We start from the raw sequence: 9562 nt of genomic DNA on the forward strand, positions 1-9562 counted from the left end.
TGTATAACAAAAAGTTTAAAATTCATATAACTTCTTTCCGCTTGTTTTGCCGTGGCTGATTTCTTGCATATTGTAAATGATCTTTTCTGAGATTTCCTTTCAAAAATGTCCCCTTGGTCCCTCAAAATTTGGCCGACTGAGCTTTAATTATGCAGCTACAGCAGTTTCGTAGCACGCTACGAAACTGTTGTGCATTATGCGTTCTTTTCAGCAGTTTCGTAGCGCGCTACGAAACTGCTGTGTAATCACAAAACACAGTTTAACCCCAAAATTTGACTGACTTGAGCCTCTTTTATCTTGACATATCCCTTTCAACTGCCCTGAAGCTATCAAAACTGAGTAGAGATGTATCATTCTTCAAGAAACTGTAACAAGGTAAATCATCAAAATTTTGAATATAACCTTACTTGTTGTGTGGTTTCCTTAAGGAGATCTTTCCCGCTGGCTTAACTGCAGCTTCAACTCTTCAATTTGTCTCTTCATAACCCTGTTCCCAGCTCTAAGTTTCATATTAACTCTCCTGATGAACATTGCTTCCTTTATTGCAGGGACTGACCAGGTATAATATTGTGCATTACAGTCGACCACCTCAGGTATTTGGACTGTTTTGTCTTCCCACAGAGCTTGCATTTTGTCAAAATGAGCTTCCCTGATTGCATGCTTCCTAGAGGCTTTCTTCAATCTAGCAATTCCAAGATTTGCTAACCTCAACTTATTTTTCAATTCTTCAATGCTATATTCCTCTTGCAGGATGATTTCCTTTCCTCTATCTTCTTTATGCAGCTGTGATGATGATTGTAACGAAGTCACAGGTCTGTCATGAGTTTTTACGATCTCCTCTGTTTCACCTGTTTCTAGCAACATCTCCTATATCTGTTTGAAATTCCTCGTCATGGGTCTTCTTGGCTTAAAGACAAATTGAGAAACCTGATCATCAAACTTGAGCTTTTTCGCGGCTTTGGTTCTTTTAGTCTTGTCTTTACCTGATTCTATCAAATCTTCTTGAACCAAGGAAGATTCTTCAATATCAATGGCTTGCAGTAAGTCATTCAAGTTTCCCTTTGAAACAGGGTTTTCCTCAGCAACCACCTTCTTTCCTTTTTCCTTAGCTAATTGACTCCTGGTCATTCTTCTCTGGACTACTTCTCCTGCAGATGATTCACGTCTACCTTCTTCGATCTGAGTTTTCTTTTTCAGGGACTGCTGGGGTGTGTCTTGGATAACCATTGATCTCGCGGGCTCCCTTACTTGTTTCCTAGCTTTCAAGTTTGTGAATCTCTTGGATCTTATTTCTATATGATGACCAGTTTTTTGTGGAGAATTTTTCACAACTTGGGGGCTGAGACCAGTTTCATTTTCAAAGCTAGACATAAACATAAACGTGGGCCAGTCCCTACCTACTCTCTGGAGTTCATGCAGAACGATCAACTTAACTAAGCCATGGTGAAACAATGAGGTCTCACAGGCTTCTTTCCTTAGCTGCACCTTGTCACACATTTTGCTTAGGCTACGAAATAAGTAGAAAGGTAAATCAAGAGATATCTTTCCTGTGAAATGCAGCAGAAGCTTGAAATTATATGAATACACCTTGTTATATCTTTCTTCACAAGTAAGGTACCTCTGTATGCAGGTAAGCAAATTAGCATATGAGTCCTTGACATAATTTCTAGGCACAGGCTTATTTAAATCTGAGTCAATGAACTCCAGATTCAGAAATTCTATGCAGGGGGTCATATCAAATTTGAAATTTTTAAACCAACTTTCTTGTCCCCTTGGAATCTCAGTAACTGTGGATATTACCTTTGATGAGATTTTCAATTCAAGCATCCCAACCTTTGAATTCAGTCCTGTGAAATTCAAGGCAAATTCCTTGGTGATTTGTGCATGACCTCCCTAGATTTTCTCGCAAAAATTCCAACATCCAACCTGCTTGAATGCATTCTCAACTTCTCTGTTCCTCAAGATAATGTCTACCCCTTCAGGTTCATTCCTCAAACATCTACCTGACCTGTGCTATTTTCTTTCTGGAGATCCTTCCATGAGACTTCAACGTAATGAAGGTTTGAAATACTGGCACTGCTCAATCTTCGATCCCTACCTCGCTTGATGGCTGCCTTGCTTGATAACTGCCTCATTTGATGTACAATGCATTCAAATTGAACGCTTGCAGATTTGTTCCTCATGCCATGAATACAATCATAATTATGACAGTGAATGTCTGGCTCTTCTTGAAATTTGCAATCCGAGTGTACCAAGGTACCTAACGACTGTAATAATGAAGATAAGCAGTTGGAAATGATATGTGAAGTGTATAAGCTGACAGTGGATGATGCAACCATAACTGAACTTGACAGATATGACAACTAATAAAGATTTGCTACGGATTGCATGAATCTCCGATTTTATACCGCAGCCAGTGTAAAATCTGGGTTATGCGCTATGAAATCACCTAAACTGCGTTGCGCTACGAAAACACCTAAAGCATTTCATAACACTTAAGAACATTTACAACGAGCTTGATACAGATATTCTATGTAAGTTATGGGACCAATGGTGAATGAGAACGGACTATTGACTTTTATTTAACCATTCTACCAAGACACTAAGACTTTGACACTAAAGTAAACATGGAAAAACTGAACTTTGGACTAACACCTAACCTTCACAAACAAACTGATGTGAACATTTTAGAAATTGCTTCTTTAAGTGATAACATATGATATAATATTTCATTGATTTCATTTTAAAAAATCTAGCTTTAGTTCTAGATAAACCAGGAGGAACTTGTAGGTTTAGTAAAACAAATATGATATATGCATACCAAGGTGAATATATGAAAGGTTCACTGATCTGTGGAGTCACCATCTCTTCCTGATCATCCAGGGCACCAATGAAATTTATATCTAAGGCTTGACAGTTCGATTCAGCCATGACTTTAGCTAAACTTAGCCTTTGATAACTTTTGTAGGCTTTATTTCTATGTCATATTCCAAAATAGTGGCAATCCATTTGCCTCTCTTTCCTTCAAGCCCATTTTGTGTCAAAATGTCCTTTACTACTGAATTTGGAACATAAGCAATGATGTGTGAGTACAAAATGTACACTCTGAAATCTTTAATAGCTTTCACTAAATCAAGTGCTTGTTTTTCCATTACGTTGTACTTTAGTGTAGCATCTCTTAAAGATTTTCTAAAATATGCATTAGGTTGCTCATAAACTTGATCATTCTTTTGAAACAAGATTGCTGCAATAGTATGTTCTGAAGCAAAAGAAAAAATTATAAAATATTTTTTGAAATTAGGACTTATGAGGACTAGTGTTTTAGTAAGGGATTCTTTGATTTCCTCAAAAAACTGTTTAGCCTCTACTGTCCACTTAAGTGCTAAATCTTTCTTTAACATGTTATTTAATTCTCTGATTAGTTCTGCTAAGTTAGAAATGAATCTCCTAAGAAAAATTGTTTTTCCTAAGAATGATTGTAATTCTTTGATGTTTCTAGGATGAGGGATATTTAGGATTGCCTATATTCTAGCTGGATCTATTCTGATTCCATATTTTTATATTATGTGTCCTAAGAGTTTACCTTATTCTAGACCAAAGAGTTTCTTTTCTGGATTCAAGGAAACACCAAATTTTCTACATTTAATAAAAACTCTTCTTAGTTGATCTAGATGTTCATTATCTAATTTGGAAAACATTGTGATGTCATCTTGGTAAACCATTAGAAATTCATGGATTTATTTTGCAAAATCTATGTCCATTTCTCTTTGGAATGTTGCTCCAACATTCATTAATCCAAAAGGCATCTTTAAATACATGAAAGTTCCCCAAGGAGTGGTAAATGATGTCTTTTCTTGATCCTCTGGTTGAACTAAGATTTGGTTGTATCCAGAGAATCCATCAAGCAATGAAATTTTGGATGAGCCTACTACCTTTGGAGGATCTGGTCCATTTTAGAGAGAGGGTAGTTATCTTTTAATGGCACTTTGTTCAAGTTCCTGAAATCAACACCGAGTCTATTTTCTCATGTTTTCTTTCTAGTAGAGACTAAATTAGGGACCCAATCTGAATATCTAATTGGTGCTATGATTTGTGCATCATACATATTTTTTACTTATTTTTCAATTAATGGCATAAGAACTGGATTAATTCTCCTAAGATTTTGTTTAAAGGGTTTTTGATCTTCTTTGAGGGGTACCTTATGTTGAATAATGTTGGTATCATAAGACTTAAGGTCTTCATAATTCTAGGCAAAGACATCTTGAAACTCTTTGAACAGACTATGTATTTCAGCTTTTCATCTAGAGGTAATGCTTTGGATATTTTGATAAGCTTGGGTTTTTCTTGTGTTCCTATGTTACATTCTTCTATGTCTGCTCTTAAAAGGCTCCATTTTTGGTCTTCTAGCTACATCTTTTGAATCAAACAAATTTTTTAATGGGATTAATCCTTTAGGCAAAAAGTTATTTTTAAGGTTTAAAATCTCAGAATCATCATTGATTATTTCTTCTATTTCTACTTTAGTGAATTTAGTGGGTTTATCTACATATAAAGCATTTATATCTATCTCACTATTTATGATGTTATCTACTGTACAATCAATATCTATGTTATAGTTTTGAAACTCTCCTTCAGCATTCATGAAATCATAGATTTGAGAATCTCGTGAAAAAATCTGCCAATATTTCAATTTGTTAGGTATAATAGGTATGTGTCTCACTTCTGCTGTGTACTGGTGGTTGGGCTGAAAAGGTAATTTGCAAGTGCTAGCAAAAGTAGCCAAACTATGAGCTTGCATGCTCTATTTCCTAGGAATGGCAGTAAAATCAGTTTCAAGAAGGTCCTTAATAAGATCTAGGATGGTCTCTCTATATTCGCTAAGTCTAGGATTATTCACAGAGTACTCTCCTTTAATTTGTTTTATAATCAATTCTGAGTCTCCCATGATAGAAACTCTCTTGGCTCCAAGTTTTCTTACAATTTGTAGTCCTAAGATTAAAGCTTCATATTCTACCATGTTGTTTGTGCATGTAAAGTTTAATCTAAAGGAATGGCCTTTAGAATGATTATTTTCCATGTTATGAATCCAAACTCATGCACCTGCTCCTAATCTATTTACAGAGCCATCAAAATATAAATGCCATAGAGACTCATGAAATATGTTTTCACTATCAGGTGCTTTGTATTTTTCTTCTACAGCTGTGATTTCATTTTTGTCATTGTCTGAATTATACAAGATAAATGAGTCCATATCAGAATGCATGGAGTATATAGGGTAATTCTGTGGTTTTTCTGAACTACTTACCATGTATTTCATCAATGTTTCTCTGTAAAGCTTTCTTTGCTGACCAAATACAGAGATGGTGGCATATGACATGTCTAACTGTAGAGATCCTTGCAATTTTTCTCCCCATGAGCGAGATAATAACATTCCATACTTGGGTGGGATATCAACCACTACTATGTCCATAACAAAACTCTTTGCTAGGCACTAGACTAGAATGACACACAAATCTTTAATCAAGCCAAGGCATTTGACTTGGCTAGAATCAAAGGAAAATAGGTCCTTGTAGGGTCTAGTGATATCTAAGTTTAATCTCTCCATGTTTGGTTTAGGCATTAGGTTATGGGATGCCCCTAAATTTAGCATAGCATTATGTAAAATTTTATCATGAACATTTAAGCTAATGTAGAATGGAGGGATAACCCCTTGTTGATGTTTTCTATTTACTTCTGGACAAAACAATAACTCAAGTTGATCATCATTTAGGTTTACAACATCTTCTCCTTCACCTATGTTTAGTGTTTCAATGATTTGTGCTTTGTATGATTCATTTTTCACCAACTTTGTCAAAGGAACTGATATTTTTAACTTGGCTATCTCAATCTTTATGTTAAATGGAAATTGAGTTTTGCTTGATTGTATGAGATCTTCCTTAACAATTGTGGTTTGTGTACCTTTATCATCTTTATCAGCACTTGGCAATTCAGTTTGTGTACTAGAAAATTTGTTTTGAATTCTCTTATTTGGAATAGTCTGAGTAACATTTGAAGTTTGAGTTTCAGCTGAAGTTATATCTACAATTTTTGGGTTGGAAGTCTCCCGAGTTCCTCTAGGGAGAATTTGTAGAACTTTGGTCACAGGAGCTTCTGTTATTTTTTTAGTTTGGGTTTGGATTGATTTCTTAGTGGGAACTTCAGTATTCTTTTTTCTTCTAAGGCTATATTATTTCTGAAATTCATAGATAGCAGATTCATAGCCTTGTTTTTAGTCAAATGACTCCCCGGATTCTAATTGCAATTATTGTAACATGTCCAATTCCTGTTCTTCCTGAGTAAGAAAAAAAACATATTAGTTTTTAATCCCTAATAGGTTTTTTTGGGTTTCCTCCTCTTCTTCGTGATTTTGTGAACCTTCAGCATAATTTTCCTGGAAAGGTGGTCTAACCTGTTCATTAGGTATATCATCTCTTGTTTTTCTAATATTAGGATTTTCCCTGAAGTTGGGGTTTCTAATTGGAGGTGCTTGTTGATTTTCCCACTGAGTTTTTCTTTCCATATTTTCTAATCTATCCATTATCCTTTCTACACTTTTAGCTAAACTATATATTCTACCATCTGAAGTGGATGGTTACTCTTTAATGGTAACTCTTTTCTCAATTCTCATCTTAGCTTTCTTAGCTAATAAATTTGCTTCTACACTAACAACATTACTTTGCATCTGTTCTAATGAAGGTTTTGTTTCTCTTAATTGGTAAGACATATTAGTGTCAAAACCATGAGGAAATTTGATTAAAGTTGAGTCTGGTGGAGGTTTAATATTGGCAGGGATTGCATTATAGATACTGTTGAACATGTACAATAGTCCTGAACAGATTCATTAGGAGCTCTTTTAATGTTGTCATATTCAGATAATATTTGTAAAGGGTTTTTCTTTCTTTCCCATCTATCAATAAACGATCTATGGAAAGTAGCTAAATGGTGTCTTCTTGCTCAGTTACAGGATTAAGCTTGGGCCTCTTCCTGTAAGTGATCTCAAACCTGTCATCTGTAGTGTCCATCCCAGAGCTAGAACCTTCTTCCCTAGTTCTTTTCACATTTCTGTCTTCATTGGATGGAGTCTGAAGGATGGGAGTAATAGTCATTTATTCTTGTAGGGCTCGAACCTGCAGAAAGGAACTAGTATCAATCTATTTTTCCACATCTATTAAAGTATTATCCACATCTATTAAAGTGTTCTCCAACCATTCTGACTAGTTGGCATATCTCTCAATATCTGGCCTGGGCTCATGTATGAAAGGGCTTAATTTGAACTTGAGCCTTAAGTTATTTATGACTCCATTAGGGTCATACTGCCACATGAAAATGCTTTTGAAGTTCATCTACTGTAATATTTTTTTTGCTTCTTGTCTAGCTTCCCTATTATTACAAATAAAAGGGCCAACTAGTTTTTGATTTTAAACTAGGTCTTCTTCCTAGCTGACAGGAAATTAACCTCATCAGAGTTTATGATTTTCCTGAAATACTCTAATGCAAATATCCTCATGGGGAGGTATTTGGGCAGCTTGTAGGGAGTTAGTTGGCATCCATATATCTTGATTTCTGTGTGGTCCTGGTATAGATACCAGTCTCCCACTCTACTGTTCTTAGCCAACTGTAAAACTCTCTTAATCTCCTCATTTATCCTGGGCTGATAGCTACTGGTTAGCATGTTTATAACTGGATGAACAAATGAATCAATGAACTCTTTATAAGAAAAAAATAGTGAAATATCTTTGGATCAATGGTGTCCAAAAGATGATAGGTCTTGGATTTCCCTTGGTGTCTAACTTTTGGATGCTAACTGGAAATTTTTATGACTGAAAGTATAAGAACATGTGAAACAATACTGATGAATATTTGAACACTCTTTCATTTGGTAATCTAATAAATTGTTCATAGATTATGTTTGCAATGAACTGAGCAAATTTGTAAACTATAGCAGGAGGCTTGCCTGGGCAAAAGATAGAAAGGAAAGCAAGAACAACCTCATCCACATGCTCATCAATGGTGTACCCAAGAATGCAAGAGAGCATGGTTATAATTTGTCTGCCTCTCTCAGAGAAAATGGTGGCAGCATATGGAGGACTACCTGTTGGAGTATGAGACTCTTCAATGATGAAAGTTTGAAAGATCTAGGCTTTCTTGGGAACGTCTAGCTTGGTGTAGAGTTCAAGTAAGCCTTAAATGGAAAGTGGGGTCTCATTTGGGCCTAGCTGGATCTGCATCATTGGATTTATTGACTCTGTAGTAATGGTGAATAGAACTTGTTGGTCAGGGGAAACTATGACTCTTTGACTGGGGACATAGCAATCTTGGTAGAAATGGATGATCTCTAGGAATAGGTGTACCTGTGGGAACAAGTACTTGGGCAAATTTGACTCCCATAGGTGAATTTCATCATTTTGGTTCAAAATCTTTTCTTTACTCCAGCAGTGGAGTTTCAATAGGTGGCTAGGGGAGGTAGTGTCCTTAATTTGAAATTCTTTGTCGACCAATGGTAGGTGGTCAATAACCAGGTGAGGGGTTTGCAGAGGTCTTACATCCAGAGAGATTTGTGAATTCATAATTTGGTTTGTTCAATGGAATTACTCTTTCTGTGCCTTTAGGAGTAAGGTCAGAAGGTTTGGAACAGTGGGGAGGGTAATTACAGTGTGTAGAAAAAGTTTTTTGGACACACAATAAGGCTTTCTTGAGTTTAACAAGGGTTTTCAATTAATTTAATTAATTAACCTTTTAATATTTACTGTGCATATATTAAATCACAGGGCCATTCTGGTTCTTTCAAGAATATCTAGAAATTAATGATTTGGTGCACATATGGGGTTCTGTGGTGGTAGCAGAGGTTACTGAGGCTTCGGTAGTAAATTTGTTGCTTTAATTCGGTGTCTAGAGTGTATTTGGGTGGAAAAAGTTGGTAAAAATGGTCATGCAAAGGTTCAGGGTGTCAGAATTGGTTAACAGAGGTTTGCAGCGAAAATGAGAGAAGAGAGAAAAAGAGGGTTTTTTAGACCTTTCAACCAATAACGATTTAGTACATGAACAGTGGGCATTTTTTCTTTTACACGAGGAGGTAGTTTTAGGGCATATCGGACCGCTTTTGGGTGGACAGTGTATTTTTCGCGAGCATGCGATATAACCTAGTGCCACCACATAGCCAAACAGTGCTCGGTCAAACCATGAATCTCACGTGCCTTTGGACCGTTAATTGTTGGATTTTGAATCTGTACGATATTGATATGTGCCATTGGATCTGGAGATGGGAGATCGAAGGGATATCACGTGGTGAAGTTGCATGAACGGAGTTTGAAAGTGGTTGGCGAGGCCCAAGGTTTAATTAAAATGAATTGTAATTAATCAACAAATAATGATGGGATTTTTAATATAAGTGATGGGTTAATAAAGGTGGGGACCATGAGTTTATATGGCGGAGGGTTTTAACTATACACCAAGGTTTGGTGAGTTAAAGGGTGTTGGGGAATTATAAAGCGGGACTTTAGGAATAACTTAGGATAAAGGGGTT

Source organism: Pinus tabuliformis, chromosome 8, assembly GCF_031772625.1.
Source record: "Pinus tabuliformis cultivar Carrire ecotype Pingquan chromosome 8, CPIR1, whole genome shotgun sequence".
In the NCBI taxonomy this organism is placed as follows: Eukaryota; Viridiplantae; Streptophyta; class Pinopsida; order Pinales; family Pinaceae; genus Pinus; species Pinus tabuliformis.